This window comes from Camellia sinensis, chromosome 1 (genome assembly GCF_055761805.1).
Source record: "Camellia sinensis isolate YWXY chromosome 1, ASM5576180v1, whole genome shotgun sequence".
NCBI lineage: Eukaryota > Viridiplantae > Streptophyta > Magnoliopsida > Ericales > Theaceae > Camellia > Camellia sinensis.
Genome location: NC_138961.1, coordinates 75,339,064 through 75,360,289, shown reverse-complemented (window position 1 = coordinate 75,360,289; position 21,226 = coordinate 75,339,064). Strand labels below are relative to the sequence as shown.

Below are 21,226 nucleotides of genomic sequence, written 5' to 3'. Positions count from 1 at the left end.
GGTCTGCCTCATAGTCGTAGGAGGAGGTGCTGGAACTACCTGCTCCGGTAAGCCAAGGGTCTGCAGCAAGATGCGCTCACCCAAGTACCAGGCACGACAGACTGGGCCCTCTAGCAAAACTCTAAATCGGGTAGTCTCCCGAGCACCGACATACCGCTACCGAACAACATCAGGCAACGGAGCCCATGGCTGCCAGGTGATCTACAAGTAAAGCACAGTTTATTATCTGCTGATAGTGAGAGTACAATGTAAAGGAAGCTTAAATGAACTATGATGTTTGACATACCTCGGCTGCGGTGATGGTATCAAAGTAGCGGCGGAAGAACATGAGGGACTACCGTGGTCTCCGCTCACACCTCACGTTGAAGCGATGAGAAAATGGAACACCGAGAGGGACCTCCTCGTCCGGCACTGGGGCAAGTCTCGGGAAATAGGTATACACCCACAACTGCAAAGTATAACAGAGCAAACACCAGTATGATTATCATATAAAGCAGAATGTAGAATAAAGCAGGTTATGTGTATACCATGTCTGTACTGTGCAAACTGGTGTAAAGCAGATTACATGTGTGCAGTGTATAGAGTACATATAATGTGAAAGTAACTGAAGAGACAGAAAAGGGAACATGTACCTCCCAGGCTCGCCAGTAGCCTCCGAGTAACTGACCGCTGAGGCGGGAAGATAAGCTCATTTACCCATAGAGAGTGGCCAAGCCAGTGCCACCCCAATCATAAAGGCGGATCCGCATCACATCCACGAGCACCCTTAGCAAATAGACGGCGACGGTGTTCGCCCGGTCGGTGAAAAGCATGGTCCCTAGTAGAAACATGATAAAACTGCGAGCGTACTGCTCCTCCTCCTCCTGGGTAGTAGGTGCCGGGATCCGAAAATGGTCCTCGAACCATGAGTATCGCACAAACCCTGCCCGAGCAAGAGGTGGTCGAGCGCCGAGCAGGTACATCTGAGCGGCATCCCACTCGTCCATGTCTGTATCAAAGGGGATCAGATCACCCCCCACTCCGATGCCTGTGAGCATGGAGAAGTCGAAGGGAGTCATCGTCATCTCCCCGGTGGCAGAAAGGTGGAAAGAGTCGGTGGTGTCCCACCACCTCTCTACCAGAGTAGTAAGGAGGGGCCTACTCACAGTGAGGCACGAGAGACCCATACAAAATGTCCCAAAGTCAGCTCAGTCAACGATGCGAGGAACCGCGTCAGGTAGCTCCATGTACCAACCTCCGGCGGTAGTGTTTCCATACCCTCGGAAGGCATGGAAATCTCTCTGTGATCAAAATAAACAATTGCGAAGCAGTGTTACAAATATAGTGTTGAATACAGTTAGAATTGATGAGAATACAGCATGTGTGCATGTGTTCAGATTTAAACAGATATCTGGTGCGGGTGTGCTCACAGTGAACTACAGCATGTGATGTATCAGTGTGCTTGAGTGGTTTCAGTGGAAAGTACAACTTGTGTACACACTACAAGAAATTGCACTTTTGGCAACTACTTTTGGCGATGACGTCAATTTTTCATCGCCAAAAGTATATTTTTGGCGACACAGTGATCAATTTCGTTGGTAAAAGTATACTTTTACCAATGCAATTTGCTACCGTCGCTAAAAAGCATAACATTCTTTTAGCGCCAAAATTTTTGGTTGGCGCTAAAATTTCAGAACTTTTAGCTACGACGCTTATGTTTTAGCAACACAATGAGCGTTGCTATTAGTGTGCATACTTTTGGCGACGACAAGTTGGCGTGGGCAAAGAGTTAATCATTTAGCGACGATAACACTATTCGTTGGTAAAAGTTTTGCTAGTGGAATGATGTGATATAGTGATTTGTATTTTTTATTACAATTTTTCAAAGAGTTTTAAATATTCTAATCACTGAATTGTAAAATTAAAATGATCATTGAATTAGATCACAAAATTAACCCATTAACCCCAAACACACTCTTAAGTTGAGATGACTAATTTGAGATAGTTTGAACTTTTTCAAAGAATATGGTTAGATTATCAATTTCAATATGTTTGGTTTTATTTTTAGAAACTAGTTTCAATTTTTTCCTCTAAAAAACTAAAAAAAATTAGGTGAAATAAAAAAATACTTATTATTTTTGTATATTTTTATCTTTTACGTCATAAATACTTTTTAAAATTTTAAAAATATAATTTTGAATTTTATTGCTCTCAAATTATTTTTAATTTTTTTCAAAAAAACAAATCTAAAAATTGTTTTGAAATTATTATTATTATTATTATTTATTTTTTTTGGGGGGGTGATCTGATTATCTGCAGTGGCAAATTCCCTCTTAAAATTCCCTCCTCTTTTTTGTTTTTCCCCTCATCAAATCTCCCCTCATCAATCTGCACGATTTCACTATTGCACACCCTTATCTCAAAATTCGTAGTTATCTCTCCCTCACGATTTCACTCTTGATCGTAGGGTTTGTGCTGTTTGCTGCTGCCGTGTGAGACGATCGGTGCTTCAATGTGCCCCTACAGGTTTGTTCCCTTTTTGCTTTCACTACAACAAAACTGGATTTTTACGGCTTTACATTAACGACATGCAATAAATGTAAGTTGTAATTTCTCACTTTTACGACTTGTTTTTTTTTGTATGTCGTAAATAATTTTCCAATCATGACGTGTTTATTGCGTAAGTCGTAAATACAAATAACAATGATTTTTTTACAACTTGCAATGTTAGCCGTAAATAATAAAACTTTCTATGATGTGCATATGGCATGTCGTTAATACATTAATTATACACGATACATATATGCCAATCGTTAAAAATATTACACTTTTTACGCCGTACAAAACACTTGCCGTTAAAATATTACACTTTTTACGACGCATAATTTATATCGTGAATGGAATGATCAAAAAAAAATAAGCGTCAAAATAAAATTTCTGGCGCCAATTACCAAATATATATATTAGAATTTTTTTTTCCAAAATAACTCTGGATCTAGTTCCTCTAATCAGAAAGGACCATAGCAAGGGCTTCAATCTCTCTCTCTCTCATGATGAGGCTGAATCAATTGTTGAGGGTTACCAGGATCATCTCATCTCTTCTCTTCGGTTGTATCTGAAATCAAAGGTATCTATCGTTGTCTCGTTCTTCTCTTCTCTTATCTATTGCGTATCTGAGTTCGGTTGCTTCCTCAAGGTGTTCCATTCGAAGGAAGAATATAGAAAATTGTTCAAAGGAAGGTGGACAGGTGTCATAACCATAGTTCTCAACAATTCCAAGTTCGTAGTCACCTTCTAGAACCGTCCCGACGAGATCGAGTTTGGGTTTTCGGAGTTGTAAGTTCACCGGGAGTGGGTCAACGACAAATGGGTCTAACCCGAAAAGCAGGTATGGATTTAGGGTCTTGCTTTCTAGTGTTTCGGGGGTTTATGATATGCCCTTTGATTTCGGCTAGTATATGATGCTAGGATTTGATTTCTAGGGTTTTTGACAGTGAGGAATTTGATGAAATATCTTGATTTCTAGGGTTTTTAACTGTGAGGAATTTCATCAAGTCTAATGTTATTGTCAATGTTTGTTTAATTTTGTTTTATTATTAGTGATTTTGATTTGTTTGATTATATATATATATATACATTTGTGAATTTCCTTTCTTATTGGACATCATTAGTGTAAACTATCTTTTTTTTCTTCTTCTTTTGCAGATCGATATGGTACTTTAACTGGTTCTCGTAAGGTCGAGGTACTTATTTTTGCTGATTAATATGCTTTGGATTGCAATTCCAGGTTGTTTCCTTATTCATTGTGTGGAAAACATTGAATGTACGGGTTGATTTCTAGTCTCTCTAATTCATTCTCTTCTCCATTCTTTATGATTTCAGTGCAATATACAATGCAAATAAACTATTTTGGATTTTTTCTTTAATGTGATTGCTCTAGCACACCACCTTAATAATGTCAACATACTACGTAACTAAACCCTTTTTTGCAATATTCCCTTCTTTGCCTCTTTGTTGTATTTGTTTGAACTTGGTGGTGTGTCTATGTCACCTACCGAAGCCTATGCTTATTTTTCTTCCATTCTCTTGTTTCAAGAAAGTTTCAAGGCAAGAGTATTTGAAGAAAATGGAGCAAAAGAAACTGAAGGAGCTTAGGTATGATAGGATGTCACATCTTAGTTTTATATTCTTTATGTTTTAGTTTCTGTTCTACTTGTAGATGTGTTTATATAGACAGTGGTGATTGTAACTTGTAAAACTTTCATAAAAAAGATTTTGTCTTATGATTTTTTTTATCGGTTTTAATTTGGCATCCATGTCTTGGTAATTTCAGAGATGATATAGAAGACGAGCAGTATCTATTTGATGGTGTAAAATTGACTGAGGCAGAATATGGTGAACTAAGGTAATTAGATTGTGTTTTTGGATATACTTCACATTCTCCACAATTAGTTGGACTTACTCTTGTTCTCATTGATGTCTTGGTTACAATGACATGTTATGAATAATTGATTTGTTTTATGGAAGTTGTCCCCTGTCCAGCCCCCCTTTTGAAATGAAACAAAGATATGTATAAGTAATTGCCTTTTTATGGATAAAAATGACTTCTTTCTTTGTTTTTGTTGTAAGTGAATCTGTGCTTGTGTTAAGGAATGACAATAATTTGTCCTAAAGTGAGTTTGTGCTGGCTTTTTGAATTTCTTGTGGTGATTAGATATGTCCTTGAATCCGTAAAGACAATATGTGCATCATTGGGAAATAAAGGGCATTTAATGACTAGTTTTTAGCACTCCAAGTTTTTGGTTGTTCCATTGTTGGTTAGGCTTTTGGCTCAACGTAAGTATGTGATTTATTTGCCAATGCTGCTACTTATCTCCTTAATTAAATTTTCTTACTAGAGTCCTGGTTTGATTACTGCTATTATCCCTAGCAAGGTATATTTTATTGTGTGTGAAATTGCTATTTTATTGATCAATAATAAACTTATCATGGTTTTTACATTATGACATATATAAGAAAAGAAATATATGAGTTTGTTAGAAAGTTGTGACACGGGAGTTGAGTTGCTGCTGATTTTGTTGTTCTATTTTCTTCCTTTCTTTTTCTAGTTGCTCTTAATTGGTTCCCATCGGAGAGGTGCAGTTGTAGCTGTTGTTTGCTCACTGGTTTTGGAGCTTGTAAAGAGGTGCTACTACTGCTGTATTGTTGCTGCTACTGGTAAACTGCTGATGTATGGTTTGGTGCTGCTAAACTATTTATTTTTCAATTGTTCCTTTTCTTCTAGTGTGTTGGGCCCTCCGTTACATAAATGTAATACGCATTGGCAGGCTATGAACTGGGGCAGTTGTGTGGACTGGTTATCTGGGCAATTCTCTGGTCATTCTTTGGCCACTAGTGCTAAGAAATTAATGCTTACTTGTACTATTTACTGTATCTGGCAGAAGAGAAATGCTAGGTTCTTCTCATCTGTTTGTACTCCTGCTAATGTGGTTGTGAGAAAAGTTGAATCTCTGGTTAGGTGCAGGCTCTTATCTGTTAACAACTTCAAGGAGGATGGGGATAATGATTGGTTTATGGACTCATGGCATTCTCCGCATATAGTGTTGAAGGCACATGCTCTTTGAGTTGTTTTTACTCTTACTTCCAGTGTCTATATATATTGTTGTGTGTTTGGATCTTCCTCTTGTAGGTCTCCTAGATCAGTCCTTTGGAGCTGCCTCATTTTCCCCTTTGTATTCAGGACTTTGCTGGTACTTACTTAGGGATGTTGTGGGTTGAGTGATTGTGAACCTCCACAGTTAGTATTGTGATGGAGATTATTGAGAGTGAGTGTTGAGAGCCTATATATGAGTGTTGTGTAATGTGAGACATCCATAACCCTATTATCTTGCTCATTATTTTCTTTGCAGGTTGTCAATGCTGGTCTCTTGTAGGGAGAAGGGTTGAGATGGTGAGGCTCTATAGCTAGGTTTTTGTGGGTTGAGTGATGGTGAGCCATAGAGTTTATCTAATTCTTTTCTGCAGGTTGTCAAGCTGGTCCTAATTGTAAGGGAGTTTTTTTTGTTGAGGGTTGAGTGATTGGTTAGCCCTCATAAATTTTTTTGGAGTGCTGTGTGTTGCATCTTGAGGGTTGAGTGATTGAGGACTATTTGTTTCTGTGGGTCTACTCTACCCAGTCTTGCTGTCTATTTGTAATGAATATTTGTCAGTGTGTCCTTGCTGAGCTGTTACACATAGGTTATTGTATCTGTTCAACCCCCCCATAGGTCTGTAATATGTGGTAGTTCAAGTTTACATCTGCATTTGTCTTGGGGTTGGTCTTGGCAGAAGCTTGTTGTGATGGACTATGTTGCTATTGGTTGCGGTTCTGCTGGCTGTGGTATATGCTGAATTGCTGCTGTTGAGTTGAAATTTGTGTAGTTCATGTGTAGATACCGCCCATGGATGGGTGTATATGGTTCTCTGCTAGTTGTTGAGTCTGTGGCTCCACTTGTGTGGCTTTGCTGGTGCTACTGTCTGTTGTCTGCTGTTTGTTGTCTGCTGTCATGCTAACTGTGGTCTTAGCTGTGTTTGTGGTTCATGCTGCCATGATGTTGCTACTATATTTCCTTCCCTGTAGCAGTGTTGTTTTCTTTATAGTGCATGCTCTGGTGCTGTCTACGGTTGCTTTCTTCTTGTATTTGTGAACTGTATGCTGCCCAACCTTTGTTTTGTTGCTGTTTGTTGCTGTCTTCCTGCCAGTAAGAGGTGGCTAATCTGCTTGGTTGGTGCAGCAAATTAGGCTAGCTTTTTGATTGGGCTCTGTTTTTTGCTGATCCTAATGGACTTAGTTTGCATTTTTGTGTTGTTTTCCTTTCTTGTTTCCGTCTTTTGTGTCAGTTTTTGTTTGTTTGATGACAATGTTGTCTGGCTAAAGAGCCTTTCGTTTTTTTCTCCGTGTCTGTTGTTAGTTTTGTGGTGTCTGAGGGATGCCTCTTGTAAACCTGTATATGTTATTGTTTTTAATTTATAACTTACTTACCTAAAAAAAAAAAGAAAGAAAGAAAACCCACAGTTTTGGCTCTATGTTTTGTGATTTATTAATTTCCTTCAATGGTTTCATCTTGTTTTGCAGGTCTATGAGGATGAAACAGTTTCTAGTAGCCCTTAGATTTATTTTATATTTTTATATTTTTGGCCTTTTTGATTCAGGGATCCACAATTGCTGATTTTTCAGTCTCTATTACATGGGTTGAGCATTACCAGCTGCCTCCTGATGCTCCTCCCTTAACCCCTGTAAGTACCACGGCTGTTAAAAATAATACTTTGGTATCTGTTTTATAATACTGTTCTATCTATTCATTCTGAAAATTTATAGATAATGCGAATGTAAAAAAAAGTTGGATGGGCTAATGACAGGTAAATTGGTCATGGACCTACTCACCTGATCCTGAGGCCCACATTGTAGTTTTTTGGAAACCTTAGTCGCTTTACTCCTAGAAGGATATAAAACCAAAGAAAATTATCAGTGAACAAGAAAAAATAATAATGATGGTGATAATAACAATAAAATAAATAACTCTAAAAGAGAGAAATGAATGACATAGGAAAACTTCTTGATGATCAAGGTGTGATATGGTGGTAATTGTTTAAGACTGAAAACTCCCTTCCTTGGGCTATGTTTGCTTGAAGGATTTGTAGAGAGAAAGGAAGGCAAAATAAATAAAATAGAAATTGTATTTTTGTCACATTTCCCTTATTTTTCCTTTCCCACCACTAATCCCCACTCAAATCCTAGTCCCAAACACAATCTTTTAATGTCACAGGTTTGCTAGTTGTTATTCATGTCTTGATGGTCAAAACCTGCTGATTGTGGTAGCAAGCAGAAATAGGTCAAACCCTCTGATGTTTTAATCAGTGAAGAAAACAAACTAGAAAACTTTGAAAGTGATTATATATTTGAAACCAGGTGAACTTATAAGGGGGACACACATGTCCATTACTTGGAAAGACATGAAACACATTATAATTTTGAACAAAATAGCTTCAAGGATATATTAATAAAAGAAAAAACAATATAGATTTATACTATTAATCTCTCTTCCTTTAAACATAGGAATTAGTGTTATATTGTATTTTTTGTACCAAACTTAGTTTGTAGGTTTTGGTTTTAGTGACAGCCTAGCAACTTCATATATTTGGTATAATTTAAGTCTGTAGGTTTTGGTTTTAGTGACAGCCTAGCAACTTCATATATTTGGTATAATTTAAGTCTGTAAGTTTTCAAATTTTTGCTGCTAAGGCAACGGAGATTATCTAATATATATATATATATGGAAGAGTAACTGTGACAGTGGTCAATATGAAAAGGATAGGGAAGAAAATAAAAACTCTGTTAGTATTGGATTACAAATATATAACTAGCTTACTCTTAATGGTATTGGGGAAGAGCGAGTCGCTAAGTGGTGGTGGTCCTGGGTGGAATAGATAGGAGCTAAAAGGGCGAGGTTTGAACATCCAAACTAAAATAAGAGTGTTGGGGTAAATACCATTGGGCTAAAAAGCCCTTGGCTAGGAGTAAACAATTGAGTAGTGAGGTAGAAATTAACTTATATTCTCATAGAAAACTGCAAAGAAAACTCTGCAACTTATATTCTCATAGCCATTTTCATTTCAATAGAAATTAACTTCAAATTCTTGATGCTTGCATTTCCAATAGTCTATATGGAAATTCAGTGTTAACTCCTTCAGTGTTAAAAGGAAAATCCTTATTAAAGTTATTAAGAAGTCTTGACTGATAATGCTCTTGAGATTTCATATACACATAAGCTAGAATGTTCTATCCATTAAAGCTTTATTTCAATTTATTTGGAAGTTGCAATATGAATCTGTTACCTATTGATCTTATTAATGTTATTTAAGTTATGAGAGGCATCATATGTTTTTGTACCTTGCATATTACATAAATTAAAAAATAGATAGGGTCTGTGGGTGTGGGAAATCAAAGGTTTTTATTTTATTTTATTTTATTTTTTACCAAATGATGGTAAAAGCTTTATGTTTTGGCCAGTACTTGTGCTTGCATATCTATTAACTCTCTCTCTCTCTCTCTCTCTCTCTCACACACACACACACACAAACACAGACACAGAGACTTCTACCAGATCAATAAAAAAGCTAATGGACTTTGTTTTAAATTTGTCATTGATCAATACAGATTGCTACCAGATTCTCCTTTTTGCTGGTGGTTGATGGTTGTTGCTTGTTGGTCTGCTGCAGCTGCCGGTTTGCTGCTGCTGCCGCCCTCGTGGCTGATGCTTGCTGGGGGGCTGCTGTTGCAATGTTGCTGTGAGGTGGCGGCTGCTACTAGATGTTGGTCTGCTGGATAAGTTTGTGGGTGATTTTCATGCCGTTTTGCCTGTCTTTGTTAGTTTCATGTTTTCATTTTGTTAGCTGCTGTTTTTACTATGGGTTCACAATTTGGATGGATGTATTTGAGTATTTTAGTGGGTTTACCTTTTTAGGTTTTATACAACGCTTCCAAAAGCATATTTTTTAGCAGTGTTTTTTTGCCTACACATCAACTTTAGGTGATTTAATATTAATGTTATTAGTTTGTAATAGTAGTGCCTGAGGAATGTCTCTTGTAAATATGTAAATCTTGTAAAAAAATATATATGATTTTTAATTTTTTTTGCCGCTACAAATTTGTCGTTGCCAAAAAGTAAAGCTTTCTCGACAAACAATTTGTCGGTAAATGTGTAGTCAAAAGTTTATTTTTGCCCACTCATATTGTGTTATTAAAAATGTATTTTTTGCCAATGCTAATTTGTCGTTGCCAAAACTAAAGCTTTATCGACAACCAAATCGTTGGCAAATGGCAACATTTATCGACGTAAATGTGTCGCTAAAAGTTACTTTTGCCTACTCATATTGTGTTGGTAGAAGTGTATTTTTTGCCAATGTCAATTTGTCGTTGCCAAAAGTAAAGCTTTAGCGACAAACAAATCGTCGGCAAATGGCAACATTTACCGACGTAAATGTGTTGCCAAAAGTTTACTTTTGCCGACGCATATGTTGTTGCTAAAAGTATGTTTTTTGCCCATGCAAATTTGTGTCGCGAAAAGTGTCACACAATCATCATATTTGAATGACTTTTACCGACGCAAGGTAAATTACCGACGATGGATGAAGGCTTTTATCGACGACTATGTTCGTCGCTAAAGGCATTACTTTTACCAACGCAATGATAATTTCGTCGGCAAAAACTTTTGCCAACTCACTTTTGCCTACGGGTTGCCAACGTAGCTTTGTGTGTTGGCAAAACTCTTTGCCAACGAATTTTCTCTTTTAGCAACATATTTTGTTGCGTTGCGAAAAATGTAATTTCTTGTAGTGACACATGTTCAGATTCAAACAGATATCGGGTGCTGGTGTGCTCACAGTGAACGACAGCATGTGATGTATCAGTGTGCTTGAGCGGTTCAGTTGAGAATACAACATGTGTACACGTGTTCAGATTCAAACAGATATCAGGTGCAGGTGTGCTCGCAGTGAATTACAGCATGCGATGTATCGGTGTATCTGGGCCAAACAGTTAAAGAACAACATCAACTATTGCAGTTATGTATTCTACTTTGCGGAAAATGAAACAGAGAAGAGTGTACCTCAGAAGCACCTTAGGACAGGTGAGACTCTGGCTCGCATAACAAAAGCTCCGATGGCGCGCCTCGTGCATAGCTCCGGAAGTGGCGAAGGCTGTCAGGGGGAAGCACGTGGATCACCGGCCTGTAGGCCGCCGGATCAAACGGCCGGATGTTAAGAGGCAGGAGCTCGGCCTCAAGGTCCATGTCCAACTCCGGGGAAGCCCCGTCGCCTGGAATGTCGTTTGCCATCTCAAGAATAGTGTGAAAATGGCTGAAAGTGTGAAAACCAGGCAAGAATGTGAAAAGTCAACCCAAAAGTCAACCCTGAGAGGATGAAAAATAAGCATAAAGGTCAAAATCCGAAAAAGGCACAAAGACCGAGGTAAACTCAGGGGAAACAATTCCCAAGTGGTGGAAATCAAGAAAAGTACACCGAAACTAAGATTTGTTCGGTTCAAAACGTGCGAAACGAGGAGGTTTTCGCGAATCGAACGACGAAAAGGGACCTAAAATATGGCAAAAACTCGGATCGAAGGGAGGAAACTCACCTACAGAGAGAGGGGAGAGATTTTCGACAAAGGAGGAAGTGGAAATATAGGGCTTGAAGCCCTATATTTAAAGACCCGTGGCCAATTGACAAAACTGCCCCGATACAGTAATTTTTGGCCGGTCGGCCAATTATTTGGCTGGTGACCTTATTTCGTGGCCGATGGATGGCCGGTGGTCTTCCCCGGTGGCCGGTGCATCTTCCACACCCTTGGTTGGGTCATTCATGTGGTTTGAAACCTTCATTTATCAAGCCAGTACAAGGAAATGCACTTTTGAACCTTGATCGGCCTTCGTGTTGACCTCAAGCCGTGTTTCCCGTATGTGATGCTCAATTGCGCAAGGTATATCCTTTTCATATCCTTGGGTATCTTGTAAGGTTCAATAACCACTTTAAATGCGTTGCATTGCATGTGTTGCCTCGTTTATGATAAACATGCATAGGTTGCATTGTTATGCACGTCTACGTGCGTTGTAACACACGCAATTTGCATTGTTATGCACTGTTCATTTGCATGGTCATGCATTTCAACAAAACGTGCATTGTCTCGCATTTGAGTTTACATGCATTGTCATACATTTCAACAAATGCGCCCAGTCGCGCATTCGAATTTATTTCCATTGTCATGCATTTCAATAAACGTACGTTGTCGTGCATTTGAGTTCACATGCAGTGTCATGCATCTCAAATTACGCGCATTGTCATGCATCTTCCTTATCTTGCATTGTCATGCATTTCCTTACATGCATTGTCAGGCATGTTCCTTATCACGCATCGTCATACGCACCTCTCATGCATTGTCATGCATGTTCCTTATCACGCATCGTCATGCGCACCTCTCATGCATTGTCATGCATGTTCCTTATCTCGCATTGACATGCGCACCTCACATGCATTGTCATGCATGTTCCTTATCATGCATCGTCATATGCACCTCTCATGCATTGTCCTGCATGTTCCTTATCACGCATCGTCATGCGCACCTCTCATGCATTGTCATGCATGTTCCTTATCTCGCATTGACATGCGCACCTCACATGCATTGTCATGCATGTTTCTTGTCACGCATTGTCATGTGCACCTCATTTGCATTGTCATGCATTTCAATTACACGCATTGTTACGCATTTCAATTACACGCATTGTCATACATTTCAATTACATGCATTGTCATGCATTTCAATTCATGCATTGTCTTGTGTGTCTCATTTCGCATTGTCATGCATCTCCATATCGCGCATTGTCATGCGTTTCAGTACATGCATTATCATGCATTCCCTTATCACGCATTGTTATGCATTACACGCACTGTCGTACATTTCAATTACATGCATTGTCACGCATTTCAATTTATGCATTGTCATGCGTGTCTCATTTTGTATTATCATGCATTTCCTTACTTTGCATTGTCATGCATTTCAGTACATGCATTGTCATGCATTTCTCTCATCGTGCATTGTTATGTACACTGCATTTGCCTTGTCATGCATTTCCTTATCATGCATTGTGATGCATCTCCTTACTTTGCATTGTTATGCATTTCAGTACATGCATTGTCAAGCATTTCCTTATCATGCATTGTCATGCATTTCGGTACATGCATTGTCATGCATTTCCCTATTTTGCATTGTCATGCATTTCAGTATATGCATTGTCATGCATTTTCCTACCTCGCATTGTCATACACGTTTTATTTGCATTGTTCCTGCTATACACATTGCATGCGTTTCCGCGCGTGCTTTACTTACATGTGTATATTTAGCTTGCTTTACACATTGCATGTGTTTCCGCATATGCTTTACTTATATGTGTTTATGCATCCCCCCAGGTGGTTACACATTGTACACGTTTTCGCGTGTACTTTACTTACATGTGTTCATACCTTGCTTGCTTTACACATTACATGCATTTTCGCGTGTGCTTTACTTATATGTGTTTATGCATCCCCCCAGGTGGTTACACATTGTACACGTTTTCACGTGTACTTTACTTACATGTGTTCATACCTTGCTTACTTTACACGTTGCATGCATTTTCACGTGTGCTTTACTTATATGTGTTTATGCATCCCCCCAGGTGGCTACACATTGTACACGTTTTCGCGTGTACTTTACTTACATGTGTTCATACCTTGCTTGCTTTACACATTCCATACGTTTCCGCGTGTGCTTTACTTACATGTGCTCATGCATATTTTCAGGAGGTTACGCATTGCTTGCGTTAGCGCGCATGCTTTACTTACATGTGTTCATTCCTGCCATACACATTGCTCACATTGTCGCGTGTGCTTTACTTATATGTGTTCAAGTTCCTTTATTTTCATACATTGTACACTTTGTCACGTGTGTTTTACTTACATGTGTACATTTCATTCTTGCTTCACACATTGCATGCGTTGTCGCGTGTGCTTTACTTGCATATATTTGTGCCTTCATAGCATTGTCATGCTTATTCCAATTCGCACTGTTTTGTACACCCTACTTGCATTTTGCATGCATTTCAATCGTGCTATTTTGCGCATCGCACTGTTTTGTGCACCTCACTTACATTTTGCATGCATTTCATTCGCGCTATTTCGCGCATCGCGTTATCTTACGCACCTCATTCGCACTTGTTAGTGCATTACGTTGTTACGCACTTCTCACTTGCATTGCTATGCATGTATCTAACGATATTGTACCTATTAAGTTCTCTTTCTTTTTTAGGCACGATATTGTATGTACGTTTCATTTGAGGCTGGCACGACCAGACATACCAGATAGGAATGATATTGTATGTACGGTTCATTTGAGGCTGGCACGACCAGATGAACCGGACAGGAATGATATTGTATGTACGGTTCATTTGAAGCTGGCACGACCAGACAAACCGCACAGGTATTGTATTCTCCGCGTCAAATGTAGCGAGAATTACATAATTCTCTTACATCCTTTCTGCATTGTAATGTAGTTTGGTCTTTGGCTTGCTTAAAACTGTTGCATTTCTTGTATGTATTTGTTTCGTTACAGCTCTCTTTGAATGATCATAAGTTATGTTCGGCTTTGTGCATTGTTCTTCATTTTGCCCCTGCCTTTGGGCACATATCTTGCTATCTTGCATGCTTGTGTAAGTCTTCGGCCTTGTCAAAAATGGGTCGTCTCTGGGCTTTGACATTCACTCCCATCATTGTTATGACTTTCGAGTTCTGTCAAAGAGGGGCAACTGCAGACACCCCATTTTTGACCGTCCTCAAGACTTGGACGTCACCGTTTGAACACTGGGTGATCATCTATGTTCGTGTTCGTCTTGAGTTCTCAGAGGTTTCGGTCGTGCACCTTGCCTCAAGACCTCTCGACTTGTTTGTTTTGTGCTTGGTTGTACACCAATCACTTGTGTTTTTGCTTCTGAGGGAAGGGAATGGCTTGTTGGCCATCCCCACACCTCACCGGCCTTGGCTTGAGGCCACCGACTCTATTTTCTTTCTACCGGCCAAATATTTTGGTCGGTCGGCAGTGTTTTTGGTCGGCCGGCCATTTTTGTTGGTCAATCGGCCATATTTTTTAGCCGACCCCTTTCCATCTGCTTTTGGCAGATATTTTATGCTAGTTGTCATAGCTGGCATCCATTTTACACCCCCTCCGTGTATGGAGGGATTTACCTCTTGTTTAGCTTCTCTTGGAAGCTTGAGGATTTGAACCTCTATAAAGAGGGAGCCCCTCCTCCCTCCTCCTGGTTCAGAGAATTAGAGTTAGGAAGTTTATATCTATCCATCCCTATAATTCCTTCTCTTTGCCTTTGTGTGTGTTTTGTGCCCTAAAGTGACTTTTGTTCACACTATTGCACACAAACACCTAGTGTTACACCATCCTTGGTTGTTGAGGCTCTAAGGAGTTGTTGTTAGGGTTCTTGGGCTGGTTTTGATCAAAGGAAGGTGCTGGAGGGGTGTTCTTGAAGGGATTCTTCAAGGGTGAGAAACTATCCTCTTTATTTCCCATTTTTGCACAAGCTTTTAACCTATCTTGCATATTGTTTTAAGCATCGACTATAACTGATAAAAGTTCTATTTTTAAGTGCTTAAAATAGTTGTTTAAGATCAATTTGGTGTTTGGGGTTGTTTAACCCCTCTTAGGCCTTGTTTGGCCTCTTTTTTTTGTGCCTTTTTTGTGAGCTTCGGGACCACCTTGTATTGGCTTTCTCACCACTGAAATCTAGAGGGATTTCAGTGTTGGGGATGGTGTTTTGAGGTCCTAAGAAGGAGAGGGCCATCTCCTCTCCTTGTTGTCTTCAATACTTGCCATATTTGCCTCATATGTGAGCACCGTTGTTAAGTTCTTGTTGACCATGTCTTAGCTGGTATTTGTGGTTGTCTTGCCATGATATAGCACTGTTTTGAGTTGGTTTAGACATGCCATGTATGTCTCATACACTTGTCTTGTAATCCCATGTTTTAGCCTAACATGCATCATGTTGTAACATGTCTTTCTAGCATGATTTTGGCTCGACTTCAAGAAGCTTTTATCCACGTTTTGGTATGCTTGAGGCCTGGTTTTGGTTGTCTTGGTCATCCATGACTTGCTTTGTATAGCTACCATGTAATCTAGCTTGTTAGCTTTGAGTGTCCAAGTTGCTAGCATGCTCTATTTGGCTCATTTCAGTGATTTGGCATCACTTGTAATGCTATTTCAGTCCATATGACATGCTTGTATGCTTTCACTTTTCACTCCTTTAATGCTTTAAAGAGTTTGTGTTGTATGCCTCATGAATGTGTCATTGTCTATGCCATCATGCTTAGACCATTTAGATGCCATCTAAGTGGGTTTTTGGGCTCATTTTAACATGTCATATCTCTGATTTTTGTCGCTTGAGTCATGCCATGTTTGGTTGTATTAGGTGTAGTGTAACACCTCTTCGGTGGCCTTGCATGCCGCATGATTTTGCCCCTTTAATCTAGCTTGTATTGGCTAGTTTCGAGCTCACTTTTGGTCTTGTTCAGGCCCGCCTTGGGACTGTTTTGGGTCACCATGGCCCTTTGGGGCTTGGTTGACATAGTCATGGTTCAAGTCCCTTGACTAGTTTTGAGCATTGGGTCCATTAGCATGCTATACTTCACTTGTGCATGTGATTTGGCATCATTCTTCACTTAATTTCAGAGCTCATTGCATTGTCATGTTCTCATCTTTATCCCATTTTGCTCGTGGTTGAGGATTGTGCATCATTGCCTAGCTTATGGATTCGTGAATGTGCATGCATATCTTTTTTTTGGTACCTTGATTTGGGTGTTTTTGGCCACTGTTTTGGGGCATGGCTGAGGTCTCCCATTCCGATTTAAGCCCATCCTTGTATATAGTTGCATGTTTGACATGTTGCATCTTGTTACACGCTTTCTAGTTTACACTTTGTTACATGCTTGTGCAAGTTGCAGTGAGTAGGCACACTTATGTTGCGTTACATTGTTTGCATACTTGCATTATATCATGTTTGCATGTTTAGTATATCACATGATATTTAGCTAATTGCAATACACAACATTGTCGTATACTTGGTGTGCCCATGCTACATTAGTTTAACTTGCATGCTTAGGTTGCATTGCATCCGACATGCTTGCTACCTTAGTCTTGTGTGCATACTCAAGTCTCATTGCATTTGGCATGTTTAGGTTGCATCACATTGCATTTGGCATGCTTACATTGCATTACCTTGTATTGCATTTACATATCCCATTTTATTTAGCATACATGCATTACATGGTGTTTGGTTTGGGCTGTCAAACCAAACGTGAGGAATGAGGGACGTTCGTACTTAAAGTGACGAAACGTGCCCCAATCTTCTGTCGCCGTCACTCTTGATCCAACATGATAGAGTGTGTGGCATCCATTTGTTTTGTGCATCTATTTTACATTGATATGCACACTTGACTTTTTTGGGCCATCATGCATTGAAATGCGTGATTGATGGCCCGAGGGTCGAGAACCATGTTCCTCTAAGTCTCAAACATGCTGAGGAGGGTGGTAGTGCATAAATTGCTTTGAAAATGCATCGCCATGTTCTGCCTATCCTCTATTCCAACAAACCAGTGTTCTGTAGGAGGAAATGGTCGGTCGGCAACTTTCAGTGCCGGCCGACTACCAAAATAGTGCCGGTGATCCCATTTTTGGTCGATGACCATAACTCCATGGCCGGTGTTGTTTTCTCTTGGTCGGTGACATCCCACTGTGCTCAGGGAGTGATTCTGAAGCTTCCTTGGGACTTGTGAAGTTTTCAGAAGTACATATCAGTGTAAACAGAGGCAGCATGAACGTGGCAACGGATTTCCGAGCAAAGCCGAGCACTCATGCACCTGTCCCTCTTCCCGAGGCTGCTTTACTGCTTTCTTAGCTTAATTAATCTGTTTAAGTAGTTAAGCGTTGTGTAATATTTAGTTAGCTTATTAGTTAATTAATTTGTATTATTCTTTCGGTCCCTCCCTTGAGAGGGCGCAATTGTGTAATAAGCGTGCGTGTGTGTGATGCATGTCTTCCAACCTCCAATTATTTCTCCCTTTTACTTAACCGCTTACAATGGTTAGTTTTAGGGCACATTTCAATTAGCATCCTTATGCTATGCATGTTTGCATCATTCATCAGTATTGCATGCACCGGGCTCAGCGCATCATACTAATTGTGTAGTATTTCAATTCCAAGTTGAATACATGTGTTGAATTGTCACATCTCATACGCCATTTTAGATTAGCCGAGCCTATTCTAGTTGCATTTTGCCTGCGATGCATTTGCCATCTTAACATGGATTTGGATCATACATTTGATTACTAACATATTCCTTGTTTTGGCTCGGAGTACACTGTGAGTATTTATGCTTTAGCATCTTGCATGTATGTGAGTGTTAACACGACAACATGCTTACCATGAGGCTATTTGCTTATGTGATATAACTGGTTGAATGCCTGTGGGTGAAGGTTGGGTTGCTTGAATTGAAATAATTCATTGAAATCTGTGTTTTAGCCTACTTGCTAGTAGCAAAGTTCAAACAATTTCCAAACAAACGGATATGCGATGCTTTTTTTTTCCAAATTAGGCGATCTAGTCTATACTTGTGTGTTGTGCACATCACATAGTAAATTCTAGCTAATTAACTGGAATAAGAACGCATAATGTTTTCAAAACTCGATATCATGCTTAGTACAGGCCGATCTTCGGATCGGGCGAGCGGGGGTGCTCATAGCTGACCTTCCCCGATCGTACCCAAGTTCTGAGCCAAGGCAACTTTGGTGATGACGGACACGTGGCCTTAGGCAATGAGTCAGGGTTTCCTAAATTCCCCCAAAATAAATATTTAGGTGGCGACCCTGTATCTGGCAAAGCAGTCCATGTTTGGCACTTCTTTCTTAAAAATCTATTTTCCAAAATGATTTGCCAGATTTGGACTCTTTGGTGATTTATCAATCTCACATCGCACATTGTGAGATTAGATTCAGAACCGTGACATATTGAGTCCGAACTGTGGAAAAGCATAAGCCCTCGAGGGCGCGTCCACAAACCTCCATTCTCCAAATATTAACCCGAGTACCAAAATCCACCATTTTGACACCACATGAACATATTTTTAGCCTCCAAACTCATTTATTTCATATTCACCAAAAACCACTCTTTTTCACTTCACTCCCAAACCCTAGGTTTGTTCATACTATTTCCCATTACCACCATTGGTGCACAATAACGAATAACAAAGCTAAAAATCATATGAGAGTGTAGAAAAATCCCTACCACAAAGAGAAAAGACGAGCCAAGTAAGAATGAAACACCAAGAACACCGAAACCCACTTTTATTCGGATCAAAATGAAGATCTTGAAGCACACTACCTTTTTCTCAAAAGCACTAAGGCGGAAATCCCAACAGATCTAGATGAAATCTTAGAGAGAAGGAGAGTTTTAGAGAGAGAATGTGTAGATCCAGATATTTGGGAAGTTTTAGAGAGAGAGAGAGAGAGAGAGAGAGAGAAGAAAAAGTGATCCAAAATGTCATCTTCACATACTATTATACACACAGTCCGCTCGAGCGTGGAAAGTGACGCTCGAGCGTCAGACACAAAGTTCTACTCGAGCGTGAAAGATGGCGCTCGAGCGAGGAATGCACATTTCCAGAAGTTTTGCAGACGAAAGACCCCGCTTGAGCGTGAGACCGGACGCTCGAGCATCCAGTGCACTTTCCTAGTATTTTCAGCACTGCAAAAATGCTGAGAATTGACAAATCCTGCTCAAGCGCAAGAATGCCCACTCGAGCGGAGGAGCAAAATTGTGAAGCTCGCTCGAGCGCAAGAATGCTCGCTCGAGCGGAAGAGCCAAAATCTAGACAACAAAGGTTTGGAAAAATAAGCAACCAACCTTTTCCAAACACACAACTATGACCCGATAGCCAAAATATGGGGGAAACAAGGGAAACAAGACATGAATAATCATTCTAAACCATACCAACCTGAGTCCGAAATACAATAAGCAACGGGTCAAAACCGAAATCGCTATAACCTCCCCCCCTTAAAGAATTTCGTTCCCAAAATTACAAATCAAGTTCAAAATCAATATTAAACCATTCACAACAACGTTGTTTTCACAAGTTCAATACCATAACCCATTCTCCAGTCATCCATTTTTATCGACTCGATACACAAGTCCCATATTAGAGTGAAATTTACAATTTCCCAAAACATTTACAGTGTTTTATCAAATTTGAATTTAAAAGTTTCACAACATATACAATGTTTCCAAAAGTGATGCAACATCCATAATATCCCATGTTCTCAAAGCATATACAATACTTATATTGAATCCATGTTTCCAAATGCCTATAAAATATACAATGTTCTCATAAGTTAAAACATATACAATGCTTATAAATCTCATTAACATAATCAAAACCTCAATACATGTTCAGGCACCAATAAACAAGTCTGGATATTTCTCTCGGACTTTCAATTCACGTTCCCAAGTCACTTCCTCGACCTCGTGATGTTTCCACAATACCTTCACTAAGGGAATTGTCTTGCCTTGCAAGACTTGGTCCCTTCTATCCATGACTCTCACCAGTCTCTCCTCATATGAGGCATCCTCATCTACCTCTAAGTCAGTCCAATCCAACATGTGCAATGGATTCGGCTCATACTTTTGAAGCATACTAATATGAAACACATCATGTACTCCAGAAAGTTATGGCGGTAATGCCAAACGATAAACAACCTCCCCAATCCGTTCAAGGATTTCAAAAGGGCCAATAAATCAAGGGGATAACTTCCCACTCTTTCCAAATCTCATCAAACCCCGCCTAGATGATATTTTCAGGAACACGTGATCTCCCACCTTAAAAGACAGGGGTCTCTTCCAACGGTCGGCATAACTTTTCTGGCGACTCTAAGCTATAACCAACCTCTTAGGAATAAGTGCTACCTTCTCTGTCGTTTCCCGAACCAACTCTAGGCCTAACAAAGGTGCATCACCCACCTCGGCCCAATACACCGGAGATCTACACGGTCGGCCATACAAGGCCTCAAATGATGCCATAGCAATACTCGATTGGAAGCTGTTATTATATGAAAACTCCACTAAGGGCAAGTGTCTTTCCCATGAACCCTTGAAGTCAAGGGCACAACCTCAAAACATATCCTCAAGGATCTGAATAGTACACTCGGACTGCCTGTTGGTCTGAAGATGATACGTAATACTAAAGGTCAGCCTAGTGCCGAAGGCACTTTGTAAGCTCTACCACAATCGAGCTGTAAAACGCGGATCTCTATCAGAAACAATAGTCACAGGGACCCCGTGCAACCTCACTATGTTCCTGATATACAAGTCGGTAAGATAGTCTACCGAAACACTTACACATATAGATATGAAGTGTGCAGACTTGGTTAACCGGTCAACTACCACCCAAATGGCATCACTACCCCGTTGAGTCCTCGGAAAGCCCATAACAAAATCCATCGTGACATGCTCTCATTTGTACTCTGCTATAGGCAAGGGTTACAACAAACCTGCTGGTCTCTGATGCTCGGCTTTCACTTGCTAACAAGGCATTTCGATACAAACACGACTACATCCTTCTTCATACCT

The 21,226-nt window shown here is 39.8% G+C and overlaps 1 long non-coding RNA gene across 1 annotated transcript; it reads left to right on the top strand.

Annotated features, from left to right (window-relative positions):
- Window positions 1-3,700: 3,700 nt before the first annotated feature.
- On the top strand, window positions 3,701-5,566 carry LOC145789794 (uncharacterized). Its single transcript, XR_014328133.1, has 3 exons — window positions 3,701-4,134; window positions 4,313-4,384; window positions 5,088-5,566. It is a non-coding gene; the product is annotated as an uncharacterized LOC145789794 (long non-coding RNA).
- Window positions 5,567-21,226: the final 15,660 nt, after the last annotated feature.